The sequence below is a fragment of the Diabrotica virgifera genome, chromosome 6, assembly GCF_917563875.1.
Source record: "Diabrotica virgifera virgifera chromosome 6, PGI_DIABVI_V3a".
Classification (NCBI taxonomy): domain Eukaryota; kingdom Metazoa; phylum Arthropoda; class Insecta; order Coleoptera; family Chrysomelidae; genus Diabrotica; species Diabrotica virgifera.
In genome coordinates, this window is record NC_065448.1 from 43,897,828 (window position 1) to 43,921,726 (window position 23,899).

Sequence of the window (23,899 nt, forward strand, 5' to 3'; positions counted from 1 at the left end):
CAAAATAAAATGAGACCAAATTACTTAACTGTATCTGATAAAATGGGGTTTGAACTTGAATTTAAGTACTCCGCAGTTTCAAAAATAATATTTTTTACTTGTGTTTTTGAATCTAGAAAATCGTCATTTTTTTATTTTTTTTTCAGTTTTAAATTGTTTATAACTCGGGAATGATTAACTTTAGAGGATAATTATAAAAGACCTTTTTTGTTCCCAATAATCCATAGTAACCGCCATTCTGAAAGGAATACATGAAGAAAAATAAAGTAACAGCCCATACGAGAAAATTTTTATTTCATTGCCCCCTCCTTGCAAGGTTGCTGGATCCGCCGTTGGTCGTGGGAGCGCTTCCGTCGCACCAAAAAGCAATAATCGACAGATAAAGTTTAATAAGAGCACCAACATTACCTTAAGGACAAATTTTTTGGTACTGAAAAATCAAAACAAACTGAATAGACCTTTTCAAAACTGCTCTATCATAGGCAAAAGCTGATGAATTCGTGGACTGAAGAAATACTGAAAATGAAAATGCAGGTGAATATAAATAAAACAAATCGATGATAGTTAAATAAGATACCAAAACAATCCTTCTTCTTCTTGAAGTTCCATCTGCGCGACGAAGGTTTGCAATCATCATGGCCATTCTATTCTGACCTTTAGGACAGCTGCCCTGAACAGTTGCATTGAGCTGCAACTAAACCATTCTCTCAGGTTCTTCAACCGGGAAACGCATCTCCTTCCTACGCTTCTCCTACCCTCTATTTTTCCTTGAATTATGAGTCTCAAAATGTTATATCTTTCGCCTCTCATCACATGTCCAAGCTATTGCAATTTTCTTTCTTTTATTGTGTTTTCTATTTCCCTCTCTCTGTCTATTCTCCTTATAACTTACCAAAACAACAAGCAAATTAAACAAGATTAATGGAACAATATTAGAAAAAATAATAACGTACGAATATATGGGCAGCATTGTGACTGATGATGGCAGACGCAGAAACAACAAATAAAAATAAAAAATGAACATATCAGGCAAATGACAAGGTAGAAACCTATTCGATACTGAGTACACTAAATACAAGCAAATGTTCTGTTTTGGACATAGTAATAGAATGAAATCAAAAAGAATTGCACGAAAATATTAGAATTGGGAAGTAGAAGAAAAAAGAGAAGGGGAAAATCCAGAAGGATTTTCATTAAAGATACATTCATCATCATCCTCATCATCCAACCAATTCACATCCATTGCTGAACATAGGTCTCCCCCAAATGTTTCCACACTCACGGTTTTGTGCTGATTGTTGCCAGTTTCTACTAATCCGCCTGATATCATCTGTCCATCGTGTAGGCGGCCTTCCTCTACTGCGTTTATCTTCTCTTGGTCTCAATTCCATCAGCTTTCGTGTCCATCTTGAATCTTTCAGCCTGGCGACGTGTCCTGCCCAGTTCCATTTGAGCCTGATGATACGCTCTACAACATCTGCGATACCGGTTGTTTGTCTGAGCTCTTCATTTCTTATTTTATCCCGTAGGGTTACAACCAGCATGGATCTTTCCATACGCCTTTGAGCAACCCGCATTTTCGACGCTGTTGCCTTGGTTAGAGTCAGTGTCTCTGCTCCTTATGTCATTACCGGCAGCACACATTGATCAAACATTTGTCTTTTTAAACCGATCGGTATACTGCTCCTAAATATGTCTCTTAGAGCTCCGTAGGCTGCCCAAGCAAGAGTTAATCTTCTTGTTATTTCGCATGTTTGGTTATCTCTGCCAATTCTAATTTCATGACCCAAGTAAATGTACTTTTCCACTAGTTCTACTTCTTGTTCACACGTATAATCAGCTGTCCACTAGGAATCAGATTAGTCATATATTTAGTTGTAGAAAAGTTCATTTTCAGGCCTATTTTACAGCAGATAGCATCTAAATCATTTAGCATTTACTTTACTTCTCCTAGGTCATCAGTTATAAGGATTATGTCATCTGCAAAACGAAGATTTTTTTTTATTAACAATGAAAACAATAAGTAAAATTGTTTGTCTTTACAATGGCAGAGAGATGTAAGGTCCAGTGACCAAAGCATCACGACACACACACACACACACACACACACACACACACACACACACACACACACACACACACACACACACACACACACACACACACACACACACACACACACACACACACACACACACACACACACACACACACACACACACACACACACACACACACACACACACACACACACACACACACACACACACACACACACACACACACACACACACACACACACACACACACACACACACACACACACACACACACACACACACACACACACACACACACACACACACACACACACACACACACACACACACACACACACACACACACACACACACACACACACACACACACACACACACACACACACACACACACACACACACACACACACACACACACACACACACACACACACACACACACACACACACACACACACACACACACACACACACACACACACACACACACACACACACACACACACACACACACACACACACACACACACACACACACACACACACACACACACACACACACACACACACACACACACACACACACACACACACACACACACACACACACACACACACACACACACACACACACACACACACACACACACACACACACACACACACACACACACACACACACACACACACACACACACACACACACACACACACACACACACACACACACACACACACACACACACACACACACACACACACACACACACACACACACACACACACACACACACACACACACACACACACACACACACACACACACACACACACACACACACACACACACACACACACACACACACACACACACACACACACACACACACACACACACACACACACACACACACACACACACACACACACACACACACACACACACACACACACACACACACACACACACACACACACACACACACACACACACACACACACACACACACACACACACACACACACACACACACACACACACACACACACACACACACACACACACACACACACACACACACACACACACACACACACACACACACACACACACACACACACACACACACACACACACACACACACACACACACACACACACACACACACACACACACACACACACACACACACACACACACACACACACACACACACACACACACACACACACACACACACACACACACACACACACACACACACACACACACACACACACACACACACACACACACACACACACACACACATTAACCTTGTTTACCGGTGAGATGCGCACATACACTGATACGCGAGCACGAAAACTAAAACTAAAACTGGCACAGAACACAATGGCTGGACGCTGTTGAAGGCGCAGCTTCCTCTGCTGTAGGCTCTGTCAGGATCGGTTAGGTAGGTCCAAGGGATCATATCGCTTCAATCTCTTCGCTTGTTGGTTGTTGAGGAGATTGTGTGCCAGGGTGTTTGGATGTACCCGCAACCTATTTTGATATTGTTCAGAAGATTTTTTGCACTCTTCGGAGACTGATAGTACCTGAAGATCTCTATGTATTGCGTCATTATGGATGTACCAAGAGGCATTAGCGATTGTTCTTAGAGTTTTGGATTGAAATCTTTGTATTTTCATAATATTAGATTTGCTAGCTGATCCCCAGAGCTGCGAACCATATGTCCAAATGGGTTTTATTATTGTTTTGTATATAAGCAGCTTGTTATCGATCGATAGGTGAGAGTTTTTTCCCAACATCCAGTAAAGTTTTCTGTATACAATTCCCAGTTGAAGTCTTTTCGTCCATATATGTTTGGTCCAAGTTAGTCGTTTGTCAAGGTGAATACCTAGATATTTTACGTCATCCTTTTGAGGTAAAGGATGTCCATCGAGATTAAGTTCTGGACATGTACCTCTTCTTAGAGTGAATGTAATGTGTGTGGATTTTGAGGGGTTAGCCATTCATTTGTTTTGTTCAGATGTAGTTGCAGTCTCTCTGATGCTATTATTGGATTACCATGAGAGGCCAGGAAAGCAGTATCATCTGCGAATGTTGCAAGTGTTAGGTCGTTGCTTGTTGGCAAGTCAGCCGTATATATTAGGTATAGGATCGGTCCGAACACACTACCCTGAGGTACACCAGATAGGATGGGGTAGAGTTTTGTATAGGCTTCACTATATTTTACCAGATATCTCCTTTCTGTAAGGTATGATTGAGGCAGTTTGAAGTAAGTGTAAGGTAGGTTTTTCTTTAATTTGTACAGAAGTCCTGTGTGCCACACCTTGTCACAAGCTTGAGAGGCTGCAGTGCATATTGCTTGTTTTCGAGACTAGTTCTTATTGTTGTGTACAGTCTGTGAACTTGTTCTATTGTACTATGTTGATTACGAAATCCGAATTGATGGTCAGGTATGAGACTCTTCTCTTCTAATATTGGTTTTATTTTTCTTAACAGGAGTTTTTCAAACACCTTAGAGATGACTGGGAGCAGACTTATCGGTCGGTATGAGTTGACATCTTTTGGATCTTTTCCAGGTTTTTGAATTAGTATAATCTGTGCCACTTTCCATTGCAACGGGAAGTAGTGCAGACTTAACATAGCATTAAAGATCATAGTGATTATTCTGTAACAATCATCGGTTAGTTCCTGAAGGACCTTACCCGTTATGAGGTCGAATCCTGGTGCCTTATTAGGTTGTATCTCATTATTTATTATGTTTTACTTCTTTAATATTAAACTTGGAGATTGGCAGTTCCATTTGATATGGAGCCTCAAGAAAAGAATGAAATGGTTCTTCTTATTCTAATGGTACTACTCTAGTAAAGGGACTAAATACTGTCGAAAGATGTTCTGCGAATGTCTCGGATTTCTCTGTGTCTGTTCTTGCCCATTTACCTTTGGCACTATTTAAAGGAAGTATGGCGTCTTTTGGTCCTTTCACTTTTCTCGTCGCCTTCCATAGCGAATAGTTAGTGTCTTTGAATGGAGTCAGATTTTCTAAGTAAGTTTGAATCCCCCTGTTTTTTTCTTCTTTTAATAGATTTTTAAGTCTTCTGGTAATTCTGTTTAGATGTTCTTTGTCAATAGGTGTATGTGTGTTTTGCCATTTTCTCCTAAGTTTTCTTTTTCTTCAATCATGTTTTTTGCACTCAGAGAACAATTTATGGTTTCCTTCCATAATGTTTGTTCAGGTGTAGCACTCCATCCCGCCTTTTGTATGGCGGGATGAAGTGATGTAACGAAGATGATTTAACTTTTCTCCGTCTATTGTGGTCCCAGTTGAGCATCTTAAAGGCATATTCCAGAACAGTTATGAACAGTTTTGGCGAGAGTGTGTCGCCTTGTCTTACGCCGCGTTCTATGCTTATTTGTTTGGTTTTATCATGTAACTTAACACTCATTGTTGCCTCTTTATAAATATATTATACTGTAACCATAGTCAATGCGGCATTCATTTAGAGCTTCTAAAATGTTATCCAGCTCTATCGTGTGTCAGGACAAGGGGCTTATTATATTCTATTGACTTTTCAATTAGTAACTTTACTGCCTGCAGATGGTCGTTTGTTCCGAATGAATTTTTTCCGAAAACTTTTGTTACCTACATTATTTTGTTTTTTTAATGAGCTATATTACATTTTTCAAATTTTTAAACGCTTTTCTTTATTTCAATAGTTTGCGTCAAATCTTTAGACGTTAATTTGACTGCCTTTTCTTCAATGCAAATGAATGAAAATTTGCAGACATGCATTCGCGGAAGATGAAAACAGTACGCTACATTAAAGCAAACAGAATACGATGGGCGGTTCACGTGCTAAGATCAAGTGACGAAAGGCTTCTGAACGCCACATTCTGGGAAAGGCCCGATGGAAAAAGGTCAGTTGGTCGCCCAAGAAAGAGATGGAAGGGCGCAGTAGCCAGTGATCTACGCAAAATGGGAGTACAGCAATGGGAAATAGCTGCTCAGGACCGACAACAATGGAGGGAAATAGTAAACGCTGCCAAGACTCACATAGAGTTGTAGAGCCAAATGATGATGATGATGCATTCGCGGGAACAATACACGAATAGTCAATAAAAAAAATTTTATGTTTATTAATTGTTTAAATAAAAAAACGATTTTAATGGGAAATGCTTAAATTTTCCTGTTTTTCACAATGTAGAAACTTGAAACTTTTACGGATTGTAGCTAATGATATGAACTATATATACATAATTTCACTTTTTACGTTAATTGTTTATGTTATGTTTTATAAATAAACAATAAAGTTTCAAATTTTGAACGCTAATATATTTGTTTATATAAAATCCGACGCTGATTCGTGTCAAATTTCAATAAAATATGAAACAAAACTTCAACCAAAACTCGAATTTAAAAAATTCGTGTTTTTATCGTAGTTTCACAAAAACCACCGGTAGAGACGTTTTGTGCTACAATTGCCATTAGAATTCGTTTTGGCGTACTAATTAATTATTAAACGATTTTCTTTCGTTCAATCGTTTGGGTCACATCTTTGGACGTTAATTTGACTGCCTTTTCTTAAATGCAAATGACTAAAAATTTGCAGAAATATGAATTCGTGGGAACAATACACGAATGGTCAATAAAAATTTTTTTTGTTTATTAATTGTTTAAATAAAAAACAATTTTAACGGAAAATGCTTACATTCTCTTGTTTTTTACAATGAAGAAACTTGAAACTTTTACAAATTGTAGCTAATTATATGAACTATTTATGTGATTCGTTCACTTTTTACGTTAATTGTTTACGTTATGCTTCATAAATAAACAATAAAGTTTCAATTTTTTTGTCGATTTCGACTACTTTTCATGTTTGTACATGATACGTTTTATACATATTTTAATAAACATGACAATATACAGGGTGTAACAAAAATACAGGTCATAAATTTAATCGCATATTCTGGGACCAAAAATAGTTCGATTGAACCTAACTTACCTTAGTACAAATGTGCACGGAAAAAAAGTTACAGCCCTTTGAAGTTACAAAATGAAAATCGATTTTTTCCAATATATCGAAAACTATTAGATATTTTTTATTGAAAATGGACATGTGGTATTCTTATGGCAGTAGTATTTTAAGAAAAAATTATAATAAAATTTGGACACCCCATAAAAATTTTATGGGGGTTTGGTTTTTTTAAACCCCCCCAAACTTTTGTATACGTTCCAATTTAATTATTATTGTAGAGCCATTAGTTAAACACAAGTTTTTAAAAACTTTTTTGTCTCTTAGTACTTTTTTCAAAAGTCAGTTTTTATCGAGATATTTAAATATTTGTCAAATCCACCACATATTTGTATATGGTAAAGTACGGTTATGGAGACTGGGTATGGGTAATAATATGAAAATTTATTTATGATTTACATTTTTAAGTATACTTTGAACCATATTAAAAAAGAAGCCACATCTCGATAAAAGATGCTTTATCAAAAGAATACAAAGAGGCAAAAAAGTTTTAAAAACACTGTGTTTAACTAATGGTACCGCAGTAATAGTTTAATTGGAACGTACACAAACATTTGGGGGGTTTAAAGGAACAAAACCCTCATAAAATTTTTATGTAACCATATTAAAAAAGAAGCCGCAACTCGATAAAAACTGCCTTATCGAAAAAATACTAAGAGGCAAAAAAGTTTTAAAAATATTGAATTTAACTAATGGCACCACAATAATAATTTATTTGGAACGGACACAAAAGTTTGGGGGGGTTTAAGGGAACAAAACCCCCATAAAATTTTTATGGGGTGCACAAATTTCACTATAATTTTTCTTTAAGATGTTATTTCCATAAGAATGCTACATGTCCATTTTCAACAAAAAACCTCTAATAGTTTTCGATATATTCAAAAAATTCGATTTAAATTTTGTAACTTCAAAGGGCTGTAACTTCTTTTGTGTGCATATTTGTACTAAGGTAAGTTAGGTTCATTCGAACTATTTTTGGTCCCAGAATATGTGGTTTAATTTATGACCTGTATTTTTGTTACACCCTGTATTGTAATGTTTAAAAAGTGTAGGACTAAAAAGTAAAAAATAAAAAAATATGAAAAAAATTTTTTTAAGAAAGGCTTTTTTTGGTTACGAGTGAGTAAAATTAAAAATATTATAAAAAAATCAACGAAAAAGCAAAAAATAAAAACAATTGAAAAAATCTAACACATTCGTTAAAGAAAAGCGTGGGGCGAAAACCGTTTATTCGATGAAGACGCGCCACGTTTTTCTTTGACGAATGTGTTAGATTTTTTCAATTTTTTTTATTTTTTGCTTTTTGGTTGATTTTTTTATATAATTTTTAATTTTAGTCACTCGTAACCAAACAAAAGCACTCGTAACCAAACAAAAGCGTTTCTTAAAAAATTTGTTTTCATATTTTTTTATTTTGAATATTTTTGATTATTTTATTACATTACGAAATAAACTATGTTTAATGATAAATCACGAAACACTTTTTTTTCGATTGACACACATTTCTACAGTATTTTGTAAAATACCATCAAACATTATTATTTTAGCCAGTCAGTTGTCTAATTTTCGTTTATGTGAGATCGTTACCAAGAAGGTAAACAAAATAAAACTAATCCGAATGAATTTAGAAAGTAACCACAGTGCGCTCTTATTGCATAATTGAAAGAGGTTAAGCAAAGACAGTAGCGATCTTACGATAAAAAATTAAGTATGGTGTTTGAGATGAAACTTTGTTAACCATCAGTATCAAATGATATAAACACGAACTGAAAATAATCATTATGGATTTTCACTTGAAATAGATAAAAATAAGAAATAAATCATTGCAATAAAATATTTCTTTACAATTATATGAAATATATTACCTAATTATCTTCTACCATTGATTGAAATATTATAAGGGAAAATATTATATCCCAATATACAGATTATTTAAAGCTTCTACCTAATGTTAATTTCAATTAACTCTATAGAGGGTGTCCAGAAACTCTCCCGACAAACGAAGACCGGAGATTCTTCAGATAATTATAAGACAATTTAACCCAATCCACCTAGTCCGAAAATGCTTCAGGGAGCTAGAGCTCTTTGAAGATGGCGTCTTAGAACTAGTTTTTCTTAGATATCTCCAGAACGCTTCTATTTAGAAAAACGAAAACTGGTACACTAATTTAATTTCTAGTACCGGTCATAGGAGCCCGTTTTGGGTAGGGCAACGGTTATTTTATCGCATAACTTTTTTTTCTTTAACTTCTAAGCATTTCTGATACGGGATTATTAAATTGTGAGGTATTCTAGTACTAAAACGTACTCTTGCTTTAAGTCGGTAGGACGCACCGTTCTCTAGAAAAATCGATTTGAAAATTTTTCGTTTGCTGAATTTGAAAAAAAAAATTTAAAAAAAAACTATTTAGAAAAACGAAAACTGGTACGCTTATTTGTCTTCCAGAGATAAATATATTTCCTCAATTGCGGAATTCTAGTACAGGTCACATGCGTCCGTTTTGGGTAGTTAAAATTATTATTTAAATAAAAAATGGAATTATTGCAGTTATTTTGAGGTTGCGTTTTGTGCGTGTAATGATAATAACAAAATAATATGTCATCATGCATACATTAATATTGTTACGTTAAAGAGCAATGTTGATTACTATTATTGGTTCTAATTGTTATTTCGTAAAACTAGAGTTTCCAATTAATTCCATGCCATAATTATATTTAACGACTAACCATCATTACATTCACAGTTTGTTCATTTAATCATGCAACACTTTGTAATTAATTAAGTTATTGTAATTTAATAACTCAACTTTAACATACACAACTTTCTGCAGGGTCGAACTGTAAATTTTTTAACAGCAAAATTTAAGAAAATATAGTACTTATTTATAATTTTATATTTGTTACTTGGTATTGTTATTGGTTAGATTATTATAGCTTTTATATTCGTCTTTGATATTCTCTTCTTTTTATTAATTTAAATCTTCTCCTTAGACAGTAACAAGAAAGTTAGTTACTTACTCCGTGGCCCTACAACCCTTCGCGGGTTTTAGTCAACTCGACAGTATACCTCCATTACTCTCTGTCTTGAGCAATCTCCATCTAATTCACCATACTCATAGCAATAAGGTATCCTGCTATATTATCTCGCCACGGGAGTCGAGGTCATCCACGTGGCCTTCTTCCAATCGTGACATTTCTTTCCAAATCAGCCTGACTATTCTTTCGTCAAAATATCGTCTGAGATGTCCTGCCCATTGGAGTCTTCTGGCCTTTATTTCTTTTATTATGTTAGAATCTGGGTCTCATGTTTCTATGAGCTATGGTTTTAACGTCTATCAGTAGGGTGCTAACCTGGCTGTAGACCCCCTCCTCCTTTATCCGGGCTTGGGACCGGCAACAGTTCTGTGAGCTACTCGATCACACCAAACAAAACTGCAGACGGAATTCAATTCAATTCAAGGCGGATGACACTTTCATCTCAGAAAACCAAAACAATAGTACCTAATCAGTAAAGAACCCATCAGATGCAAAATAAAAATTGATGGTATCAGTTTTGAACAAGTAATGGAAGTAAAATACCTTGGAATTACATTGTCAAGTTACGGAGACCTAGACAAAGAAATGAGAAATCAAGTACAAAAAGCAAATAGATTGGCAAGATGCCTTAATAACACTATATGGCGAAACCGACATATTAACACTGAGATGAAGTCAAGAATTTATAAAGCCAGTGTAAGACCAATAATGACATATGCATCAGAAACAAGACCCGATACAGCCATAACACAAAGACTACTGGAAACGGCAGAGATGAGAGTACTGAGAAGAATTACAGGAAATACACTGAGAGATCGAAAGAGGAGCGAAGATATCAGAAGACAATGTAACGTACAGTGTATAAACGAATGGACACTAAATAGAAAAAAAAGAATGGAACAACCACATAACCAGAATGGGGGAGACACGTGTGGTCAAAATAGCATGGAATAAATCACCAATCGGCAGAAGAAGTATCGGCCGACCGCGCAAAAGATGGAGTGACAACCTTCCATAGAGGTATCAATCCGGCAATGAACAAGCAGAATTGCTTATAAAGAGGAAGAAGAAGAAGAAGAAGAAGAAGAATCTGGGTCTGCGAGCTCTTTGTTAGTTCTTATCATATATGTATATTGTACTGCTGCTTATCAAGCACATACCCAAAGATCTTCCTTAGGATTTTTCTTTCCCAAACACGTAGAGGTCCCGTCATTTGGAACGGCACTAATTTGCATATTATTGCACTTGTACAGAAGTTAAAATTTAATTTTCTTCCTAAGCCACGCTTTAGCATTAAATAATTTCAATACTAAGTAGCAAAATTTCAATATCAGTAACCAATCACCAACTTTAAACGGTTCTTCTTTTTTTTCTTTCTCCCCTTCCTTGTACCCTATCAGGGTGTCGGATTTGGTTTTCTGCATTTTGTTCTCGGAATCTGCTATTAGTACTATGTCGTCCGCATACATTAAGGACCCTATTGTTACCGGTTGTAATCTATGGTATCCTATTATTGTCTGTAGTTGGTTGGTTCTTGCTCTAGTTTTTCTTATTAATTCATTCATTACGATTATGAATAGCAAAGGGCTGAGACTATCTCCTTGTTTAATACCTCTATTCCAATTAAATTCTTCTGATCGTTCCCCTGCTATTTGTACTCTTCCTTTTACCTCTTTGTAAGTACTTTCTATAATTTTTATCAATATGTTTGGTACATTTATTTTCCTCAAGCATTCCCCTATAATTTGTCTTTCTGTCGTGTCAAATGCTGCTCTTAGGTATATGAATGCTAATACCAGTTTTCCCCCCGTGTCTAAGCATCTTTCGATTAGGTTCCTGATGGTATATATGTTGTCATTTGTTTGTCTTAATATTTTCCTCAAGCATTCCCCTATAATTTGTCTTTCTATCGTGTCAAATGCTGATCTTAGGTATATGAATGCTAATACCAGTTTTCCCCCCGTGTCTAAGCATCTTTCGATTAGGTTCCTGATGGTATATATGTTGTCATTTGTTTGTCTTCCTGGTCTAAACGCCGCTTGTTCATCTCTCAATTTCATTTCTACTTCTTGCCTTAGTCTTTTCTCTATTATTTTCGTATACATTTTAAAGCATACCGATGACAAACATATATAGCTCTGTAGTTTTCGCAGTTTATATGTTCTCCTTTTTTGTATATTGGTACAATTATGTTATTCTGCCAGTCTCTAGGGATTGCTTGTTTTTCCCACGCCTCTTTATATATTGTCCATAGCCAGTTTATTCCCTCTTCTCCCATGTATTTTACCATTTCCGATTCAATTTCATCATCTCCTCCTGCCTTGTCTATTTTTATGTTTGATATTCCTTCTATTACTTCTTCTCTACTTATTTGGTCTATCTCTGTGTTTTCTTGGCCTTCATTTATTACATTATCAACCTGTGTTACTTCGGTATCAAATATTTCCTCATAATATTCTTTTCATACTCTAGCTATTTGTTCTGGGTTTATTTGAATTTGCATTGATCTATCTCTTACTGCATTTATCTCCTTTCGTTTCCCCCCCTTCATGTGTCGTATTGTCGTCCAAAAGTTTCTATTATTTGTTATATTTCCTTCTTGTACCTTTTCTCCAAATTCTTTCCATGATTTTGCTTTTGCTTGTGTGACTGTATTTTTTACCAATCGTCTCTCTTTTTTATTTCTGTTTTCACTTCTTTATTCCACCATCTTGTCCTTTTCAATTGATTATTACATTTTTTGATTCCACATACTTCAGCTGCTGTTTTCTTTAATACTTCCCTGTAAGTTTTCCATCTTTCTTTCATTGTCCATGTTTCTTTTTGGTACTCTATCTACCTCAATATTATATTGGTTTCCTTCTTGTAAAGTTCTCGCACACGTTCTATCTTTAGTTTGTTTACTTTTACTTTCTTGTACTCTTTTATTTCCACCTCCTCTATTTTTTCATCCTTCAGTTTTGCAGTGACAAGCCTGTGTTGTGTGGACAGCTCCGGCTCTTTTTCCGTTAAGATATTTTGTATTTTTTGTTCCAAATTTCTCGTATATACTATATAGTCGATTAAGCTCTTTGCATTTCTCTCTTCAGCCATAAATGTATATTTGTCTTCAATGATTTGTTCACTGAAAGTATTTCTTATTATCAGGTCATTCGTTTGGCAGAATTCTAGCATTTTAATTCCATTTCTATTTAATGTTTCTTCCCCATATTGTGCAATACATCCTAATCCCCTATTAACGTCCTTACCTACTCTAGAATTCCAATCTCCTAAAATTTAAACGGTTCTTAGACTATATTTAGATGCGCCGTAATACATGCAAATTGGTGCCATCCCAAATGACGGGACCTCTAGTCTCTCTGCGTTTGCCTTATCGTCCACGTTTCGCCACCATACATCACTATATGTAGTATGATTGTTTTATAGGTACCTATAGTTGTATCTTTGTACTTGTAATTTGTACGGCAAATTGGTGCCATCCCAAATGACGGGACCTCTAGTCTCTCTGCGTTTGCCTTATCGTCCACGTTTCGCCACCATACATCACTATATGTAGTATGATTGTTTTATAGGTACCTATAGTTGTATCTTTGTACTTATGTCTTGTTAGTTGTTTCGATGTTATAGGGTTTTGATGGGCATAAAGACATCTGTTCCGGGTTTATATCCTATTGTTTATTTTTTGTGATCTGGTGGTTAATTTGGTGTTTCATATTGGATCGATATCGCCTGCAAATGCAAATGCAATGCGTTGACTGGTACAGATTTTTAATAAGTGTCACTAGGTGCATTGGTGTGCCCATTTCTATTAAAATGGACCACAGATTTATCCAAATTACACAATTAAATGCCTTTTGGTAGTCAACGAAGCATATAATCATAGGTAGGGGAGAGTTGGACAAAACCGGGTAGGTTGATAAAACCGGGTACCCCTTAATTATTCTAACTGTCTGCTTCTATCTATCAGACAATGTTAAAATTAGTGTCACTAAACCTCCAACAGTAGTGTGTATTCACTTTTATTTCATTTGAGTAATCTGTGCCGGAGCAGTAAGACCTCACCTGTTTGTTGATGCAGCAAACTCGATTTTTAAGGTAAGTTTATAGTTGTTTCTTCTTCTACTGAATAACTAATGTCATTTCAAAATTTAATACATGTAACCTAGTATATTACCTTTAATTTGGCCAAAAATTTTGAATATTATTTCATAACTTAACAATTTAAATAATATTTAATATCCTGTTTACGCGTTTGACAAAACCGGGTAGTCCGAAAATCGGCAAAACCGGGTACACGATTTTATCAGACCTGTTTTCAGACCTTCCAGTTTCTGCAGTAGTTCTTTTGCTTTTAGTTAACCATAATAATATGTGGCATTATAAAATAAAAACTACTCGTCAGTCATGGGATCAAGAAAGCATGCAAAATGCAATAGTTGAAGTGCGAGAACATACGATGGTATACAATAAAGCCTCTCAAAGGGTTTATTGTCCGCAATCCACTTTAGAAGATCGTGTGAAAAAAGTAAGAAATGGTAACTCTGTAATGAAGAAGCTAGTAACAAAGCAAGTAGGAATAATTAAAAAATCTCCAGTCGTGAAAAAATTAAAAATAAATGAACTGGACAAAATAGGAGAAAACGTAGTAAAAAGGCTGCACCAAAAACAAAATTGGTTCCGAAATTACCGATTGCAGATTTTGAGAGTTTGGAGGAAGAAGATAATAACGATGCGAGTCTATATTACAATGAACTATTTTCAAATTATAAGACGAAGGAAGGCTGGATAAAATGTGTGTCTTGCACCAAATGGCCTCATGAAGTATGTGTGCCTATGATGATGTAGATGAAGTTTTTATTTGTGACTTCTGTTCATAAATTTTCGATTTCTGTTCACATACTTTCAACAAATATTTTATTTTCTAATTTTCTGCCCATTAGTCTTTTTACATGGTAATTAAGTTACTACCCGGTTTTATCAAACCGGTTGGACAAAAGAATATTTATAAAAATTTACATTGGTATATCAAACTTAGGTTATTTGAGAATATTTCAATCTGCAGTAAACGTTTGCTACTCTAACGTACCCGAAGATACAGACGGTTTTTGGACTGGTACCTGGTTTTGTCCAACTCTCCTCTACTTGAAATTCTCTAGACTTTTCAATGAGTTGTCTCAGGTTCAGGATTTGTTCCCGTGTACCTTTACCCTTTACAAACCCCGCATGTTCCTGAGGTATTTGGTAATGTATATAGGTTTTCAATCTGTTTTTGATGATCTGCAACAAAATTTTACTAGCATGTGGTAGTTCCTTTTTGTGAAGCGGGATATAAATTGAGCTACACCAATCAGATGGCCATCTTCCTCAATTCCAAACAGCGACACAGGATGGATGGACAACATGGATGATATCAACAACATGGATGATCAACAACATGGATGATATGTAATCCTTTGTCACCTAGTAACTGTAGTATTTCACCTGGTATTGAATCAATGCCTGGGGATTTATTTCTCTTTAGCGATTTAATGTCAGAAGAAAGATCGGAAGAAGAAGAATTCCATGGCTGAAGAACCTGAGAGAATGGTTTTGGATGCAGCTCAAAACAACTATTTAGAGCTACTGCCTCAATAATTAAAATAGCTATGATGATTGCCAACCTCCGTAGCGGAGATGCCACCTAAAGAAGAAGAAGCGATTTAATTGCATCTTTGACTTCAGCGAGTAAGACATTAGGTTCTCTAGGGTAGTCAGAGGTCCACTGATTTTCTGCTGGTACCTCGTTATTTTTATATAGCTCGCCACAATAGCTTCGCCATGTTTCCAATACAGTCGACTCTCGTTAATTCGAAACTCGAGGGACTCTTAAAATATTACGAATTATTGAGTGTTTGAAACATCACATGGATCGAAATTTGTGAGAGAAAATAAATAAATCTTCGAATTATTAAGTGCTGATCAATTATTATTTATTAACTGCTATTCTATAACGATGACAAAAGTTTAGAGGTACATTCGTGTACATACATGCATGTATTCATAATGTGAATTAATCAATCTTTCGAAAGAACTGTATTATACTGGTTTGCTTCAAAGCACATTGCTGCTGCTCCGAGTGCTCAATAATTTTTTTAAGAGAAAAAAAGTGCCTGAAATGCTTTTTCATCACTTTCGTTTTGTAGACAGAAGGTTTGTAAGGTATCGAATGAGGATCTTGCTCCCTTAACTGACACCTCTGCCAAAGGTTCTTATGTATCGTACTCATCTTCATCGTTACTTTTTTCATTCGTATCTGTCGCAGATAAAATTTCGCCATCGGTTAGTGAACCTGAGACAGCAACATCTTCATATACTTGAACAAGTCAGAAAAACTCACACCGCTGATGTCAACTAATGGTTCAGTTGCTGGTTCTTCATAATCCATAAGTATTGGAAGATTTTCCTGATCTTCTTTTAAGAAACCGGATTTTTTGAAGTAGGTACAGAAAAAAAGAAGTACAGAAGAAATAGTACAGAAAACTGTACTTACTACAATCTTTCCGCATCTTTCTCTCTGCAACTTTGAATTGTCGAGTGCTGGACGCCGATGAGTTCGAATTAACGCGTCGTTTTGTTATATAGAAATGATTTTTTTCGTTCGAATTACCAAGTGCATAAAAATGTATTGATTTAGTTCGAAATATAAAGAGATTTTGTAGGGAACTCGTGATAACTTTGAATTATAGAGAGTTTCGAATTATCGCAGGTTTGAATTAACGCGAGTCGACTGTATTTCGTTAGTATCGGTCTTTAGATTACCTTCCTTATCTATTACAGACCACGTTTGAGATTTAAATTCTCTGGTAAGGAGTTTGATCTTCTGAAATAAATCTCTCGGTTCATTTTTATAGCAATATTCCTCTATATCTCTGCATATTTGAGAGATGTAATCAGCTTTGTCTTTGCGGCACCGTTTTCTGATTTCATTCGATAACGCTTTGTATTCATCGTTTGTTCCGTATCTAGTTTTATGTTCTTTTCTGCGTTGAATCACAGTCCACGTATTATCGGATATCCATAGCTTACGGCTCGTGGAAACCGCTGCCTCACAATCTTTTGCAGCCTCGATTACCTTATTTTTGAGATAGATCCAAGTGCTCTCAGGGTCAGTGTCAGTACCTACTTGGTCTAAAGAAAGAGTTTCCTCTAGGTTATGTTGGAAGTCATTGATTTTTGATGATTTAGAGACATGACTTTTTTTTAGGGGTCTTCTTTTGGGGACTTTAAAATGTTTCGGTCGAACGGTCGGTAACGGTTCTGGTCGAACGTTCAATACCAGGAGTTGATGATCGCTTCCACAGTCTGCGCCAGGATATGTTTTACAGTTGATGGCCGACGACTTCCATCTTGATCTTATCAGGATGTAGTCTATTTGATTTCTTGTTCGTCCATCTGGGCTGCGCCATGTGTATAATCTCCGTGGATGATGTTGATAGAACGTGTTTGTAATTGTAAGATGTTGTTATACACAGAACTCCACTAGAGTAGTAGTACGAAAAGGTTATAGTAGTAAAAAATATAGGAATAAGTAGTAAATATAAAGAATAAGAAGTAAATATAAAGAGGAAGTGCAGTGATACAAGATAGAACATTTCCTAGCTTCTAAAAGAGAGCAGTTTTATGTATATGAGCTCCAGGCTCCACTCCATTATACACCAGGGAAATAAGGCAAAAATATACCATGTTCGGGACACTTGAGCAGCCAGGTTGCAAATGGGTTTTTTGGGCACTACATACCTAATATATTATAAATACAAAAATTCATGTCACAGTTTGGACGAGGAATTTAGTTATTAACAAATAAGGGTCAAAAATGAGAGTTTTTTCGTTTAAATCGCTACAGGTAAAAATAGGGTAATTAAATGTCTTATTTATAATATTTTTCTTTTAGTAGATGAGCCAAGGTTAAAAATAGCGTTTTTTGAATTTTGGTCCGATTATTTGTTGCTTCGGATATTGCAAAATAAAACTAAAAGTTCGAAAATAAAAAATTTGCTATAACTTTTGCGAAAATGTATTTAGAACTTTTATATTGCATGGAAAGTTGAGTCAAACAGTCCATACATTGTACAAAAAATTTTTAAGACGATGTGTCAATTAGTTTAAATTTTATTCAATTTGTTTATCCCAAAGAGCTTTTTTTTCGCAATGTTATTGTTCAAAAAATAATAACGATACAACAATTCTGTGAAAACCACATGAAAGAAGAATAGTCATATTTTTACCGTATTTAAAAAAAATCATTAAAAAGTCATTTTTATCACTCAGAAAACATTTTTCTAAAATAGAGTCATTTTTGGCTTATAAACAACTTGAATAACTTTGTTAATATTGACTGTAGGCTAAATCTACAATGGAATTTAAAAAACTGGTATTTTTATACGAATTTTTAAAGAAAAACTTTTCGCCTAGGTTAATTACGGTCAAAGTTAGCCACTTTTTTTATGACGGCTATTGACGGCTACTTTGTTTATAACAATTAAGCAACCTTACTAAAGCCATTTTGAAGTTGAAGATATATAGGTTATGTGTAAAAGTTTGAGTAAACTTTGAACCTCAACAGAGTGGTTAATAGAGCTTTAAAAATGGCGTCCGAGCGGGATTAATTCGTGGTCGGTGGAGGGGAATTACTAAAATACGTGCACTCAAAAAATGAAACTGATTCTGCAAACATGCTGCGATTAATATCGCTGGAACTTGTTGATGGATTTTGATCATAATTTCTTTAATTTGTATGTACTCGTAGTCTGTTAGAGTACGTTATGTACACACAACCCCACCTAACATTACAAAATGTAAGGGGGACTCCCCTTATCACTCAGGGATATGAAAAATAGATTACGACCGATTCTAAGACCTAAGACCTACCGAATATACATATATGATTTGATAAAAATCGGTCAAGCGGCCTCGGAGGAGTATGGAAACTAACACTGTGACAAAAGAATTTTATAGATGTAAATATATAGATGGCTATTAACAAATAGGGGTTGGTGATAGAAGAGTGAAAATTAAGAGTTGTATGTATTTTTTAATTCTACATCATATAAAATTAACGTTGATAATTTTGTCCAAAAAAATAAAAAAAATGTCAAAGGGCCCCCCTTATAAGTTATGGATATAAAAAATAGATTAAAACCTCTTCAACGTCTTACAGGATAAACGTGTAAAATTTTATAAAAATCGGCCAAGCCGTTTCGGAGTAGTAGGGTAACTAACACTGTTACAGGAGAATTTGATGTATATAGAAGTAACTGCGAATTAAATAATAAAAGTGAAAATTCGTATAAAAATACCAGCTTTTGAAATCCTAAAGTAGATTTACTCTATAGTCAATATTAACAAAGCTATTCAAATTGTTTAGAAGCCAAAAATTACTCTATTTTACTAAACTTTTTTCGGAGTGATAAAAACGACTTTTTAATGATTTTTTTCAATACTTGAAAACTATAACTATTATTCTTGCATGTGGTTTCCACAGAATTGCTATGCCATTATTATTTTCTGAACAATTGCGAAAAAAATCTCTTTGCGATAAACAAATTGAATAAAATTTAATTGACGAATCGTCTTAAAATTTTTTGTGCCTTATATGGAATGTTTGACTCAACTTTTCGTGCAATATGAAGGTCTTAAGGCCATTTTCGCAAAAGTTATAGCACATTTTTTATTTTTGAAATTTTAGTCTTATTTTGCATTTTCTGAAACAAAAAAGGATCGGACCAAAATTCAAAAAGTGCCATTTTAAACCTTGGCTCATCTACAAAAAGAAGAATATTATAAATAAGATATTTAATTACCCTATTTTTACCTGTAGCGGTTTAAACGAAAAAACTGCCATTTTTGACCCTTACTTGTTAATAACTAAGTTTCTCGTCCGAACTGTGACGGGCATTTTTGTATTTATAATGTATTAGGTATATAGTACCCAAAAAATCCATTTGCAATCTGGCTGCTCAAGTGTCCCGACAAAAACCTTATTTCTCTGGACTATTAGATAGGACATGTGTAGGTAATTAAACTGAGAATGGCCATATTCCCTTCCAATCTTCTGTACTAAGAAAAGAAGAAAAAATATACGAGGTAGTGGTATAGCAATATACTACCTTTGAGTATTTTGTCAACAATTTTGTATTGCATTTAACTTAAAATTTCTTTTAGGTACCTAATAATGTATTAGACCTGGATCCCGCGTACCAAAAATAAGTTTGTTACTAGCAAGCTGAAAATTTGTTGATAGCTTAACGGCATATAGTCGGACAAATTTTGATGTATGGGAACACTGGAACAGGGGAAGATTTAATTGGGGAACAGGTTAAAAATTTGGAACGTCAGACTACGAAAACGTTCCATATATTTTGTCGGACATAACTTCCAATTGATTTGTTACCATTTCATTAAACTCATGAAAAAATCAGACTGGTGTTTATCACCAACTGGGCATTTTAATGAGTACAACACGAAGAACATGTCAAATGACAGGAATTATATTGGTGATAAATATAGCAGTCTGATTGTTGCATGAGAAATTGTTGCATGCAATGAAACGATAACAAATCAATTGGAAGGTCTGTCCGACAAAATACATCGGTTTTCGTAATCTGACGTTCCAAATTTTTAAACTGTTCCACAATTAAAACTTTCCTGTTCCAGTGTTCCCGTACATCAAAGTTTGTCCGACTAGAAACTGTTAAGCTATTAACAAATTTTCAGCTTGCTATTAATCAACTTTTTTTTGGTACGCGGGATCCAGGCCTATGTGTTTTATGATCACTTTATATTAATCACGAAACCAATAAACATTTTAGTTCAGCAATAATTATTCTTCGCGCTAATTACAATAAAATATTTATTACACACGACTTCAGAAAGTAACATACATTTTCTATATTGCAATTATGTAATTTCTTTGCTCAAATAGATTAATATCTATCATGTTGTTTAATTGTATTTTAAATAGTGTTACTTCAACAATACCACAATACTAATTATTGGGGATTTTTATGTTCAATCATTGATTAATAACCTACACAGATTTTAATCATTGATTAATAAACTACTGGGTAGTTTTTAATCAATGGTTCAATTAAGTGAAGTGAGAAATGTAATGGTGGTTTTCCACTAAACGGACAGTTGAGTTTATGTTATGATTGTGTTTTCCAGATATTAAACAACAAAAACAAAACTGAAACAAAACGAAAACTCTTACTTCCATCAAGCAGACTACATTTTGTGTGAGTTTTGTTTTCACCCAATTTTGAAAAATGTAAAAACTTTGAAATATCCTCGTCCGTCTGTCCGTCCGTCCGTCTATCTGTCTGTCTATCTGTCCGTGAACACAACTCCTCCGTCATTATACCAGGTAGAATAACGAATGAGGTGTCTAATGAGAGCTTAATCCAAGAATGGTACTAAACCGGAAGTACTGTTTTAACGTACGTGGTATATTATTGGACACTTCTTAGACGAGAACAATTATGTACTTCCGGTTTCATGAATGTCAGTTCGTCCGTCTGCGAATATAATTTCTCTGTTATTAATACATGTAGAATAGCAAGTGAGGTGTCGAATGAAAGCTTATAACCCAAGGATGGAATTAAAGATGATACATTTGATCTCGGACTTACGGTTTTAGAAACGCAACCAGAAGTGCTGTTTAAAGTCACCGAAATAGTACAAGCGATATATTATTCGACGCGCATTAGCAGGACGAGAACAAATATACACTTCAGGTTTCATGACTGTCCGTCCATCCGCCGCGAGTATAACTCCTCCGTTACTAATACAGATAGAAAGACAAATGAGGTATCTAATGGAAGCTTATAACTCAAGGTCGGTATTAAAGATGAGAAATTTAACCGCGGACTTTAGGTTTTAGAGTTGAAACCGGAAGTACCATTTTAAAGTCACTGAAACTGACCAAGATGAGAACAAGTGAATAATTTCGGATTTTATGTCATTTCCGGTTAAAAAAATCTAACCGGAAGTGCCATATTATACTTAGTCGCAGAAATAGTACATGTAACGTATCAATTGAAGCGTATTGAAAAGTCAAGCTTGAATCTTTAGTTCGGTTTTGAAGTAATTTCCGTTTAAACAAATTATAAACGAAAGTTTAGTAAAAATAACTCAAAAATTGTGAAATAGTATCAATCGACGCAAAATTACACGGACGAAGAGCAGTGGCGGCGCCTGGTGTAAAATATTGGGGGTGCACACATAATATTAAGATATAAAAAGACCTTGAGACCATATTTCCGTAGGTAAAATTTTTTGAGTGTCGCCAAATTGTAAAAATCAAAGGACCTTATTAAAAATTACAATAAATAATGTATTTTATTGACTTAAAATTATAATTTAGTGTTTAAATGTTACAAGCAAGTTTTGAAACGAAAGTCAGTCGCCTTTTTTTTAGATAAATTATTCACAACCAAATTCAGTAAAATTTGTACTTTCTTGAATCATTTTTTTTTTAATTGAAAATATTGCGAGTGCAGTTAATAGATCCTGGCCCATAGCTATTCTAAGGAAAGTTTTGATACGTTTCAATGCAGGCAGAGAGACATCGTTCTGTTTCTGCAGTTGTCACTGGCATCGTAACAAGTAATTGAAGAATTCAAATTATTTCAGAAAAATCATCTTGTAAATTATTTTTAATCAAAAATTTAGTTAAGTGGACTGCGCCGGGTAGTTAAAATCGTATCTTCTATTTTATTCATTATGCTTCCTCTTCTCCAAATATGTGCATGTGCTTCACACCTACACAATTTGTAAGTTTTTACACAAATCTCCATTTTAAATAATCATTTATAATCTCGACCTTTGCACTTTGGTACATTTTTAATTAACAAATTTGGTTTCGACATTTTTAATTTTTCTTCTAAATATAATGAAGAAAATTTAATTGATTTTAAATATTCCACGCTAACATTTACATCCACAAATCCTTCCATTCTTAATATTGTTCCGAAATTCGAACTTCACGAAAGCAAAATTTAAAGGTACGTGTGCCGTGCACGTTAAAAACACCATAAGATCACATCAGATCACATCCAACTTGTGCTCTTGCGGTCATCTAAACTTGTGGGCTATAGGGCTTTTCATTCACAGTCATTTGTTTCGAGCTTCTGTCATGTGTCACATAATATTAATATATCTACGTCATACGTTATTGGTATATACCTTGACACAAACCAAAGACGTATGACGTAGATATATTAATATTATGTGACACATGACAGAAGCTCGAAACAAATGACAATCGATGACAACAACAAATGACAATCGGGTAGCGGGGCGGGTGGTGAGTTGTATTTTGCCTTATGAAAAGTCATTGGGATAGGAACCACTGTAAGAGCGGTGAACGAGGGGTTCTGTCTAAGGCCTCGCATCCGTGAAGTTTCTCCTTTGAAATAGAATAAAAATAATTAAATGTTACCCATTAGATACTGATAAATTCATTGGATCTGTTATTTCGAATTTCAATTATTAGATACTGTATAGTTAGATTAAAATGTTATTTACAGAATGATAAATTTTACATACATATATGAATGTTGGTGTGAAAATAATTTTGGGGGTTCACGTGCACATGTGCACTTATGGAGAAACCGCCACTGACGAAGAGTTCAAATATCGACTTCCGGTTATACTTTCGATCACTTTGGGTGAGAAGTGAGAACCTAGGACTTACGAAGTCCAATTACGAGTACTTGATGTTTTT

General features: G+C 35.0%; 1 protein-coding gene across 2 annotated transcripts in view; it reads right to left on the bottom strand.

Annotated features, from left to right (window-relative positions):
* The window catches only part of LOC126885942 (putative fatty acyl-CoA reductase CG5065), a 134,729-nt gene that overhangs the window by 84,899 nt on the left and 25,931 nt on the right, over positions 1-23,899 (bottom strand). The window lies entirely within an intron of this gene.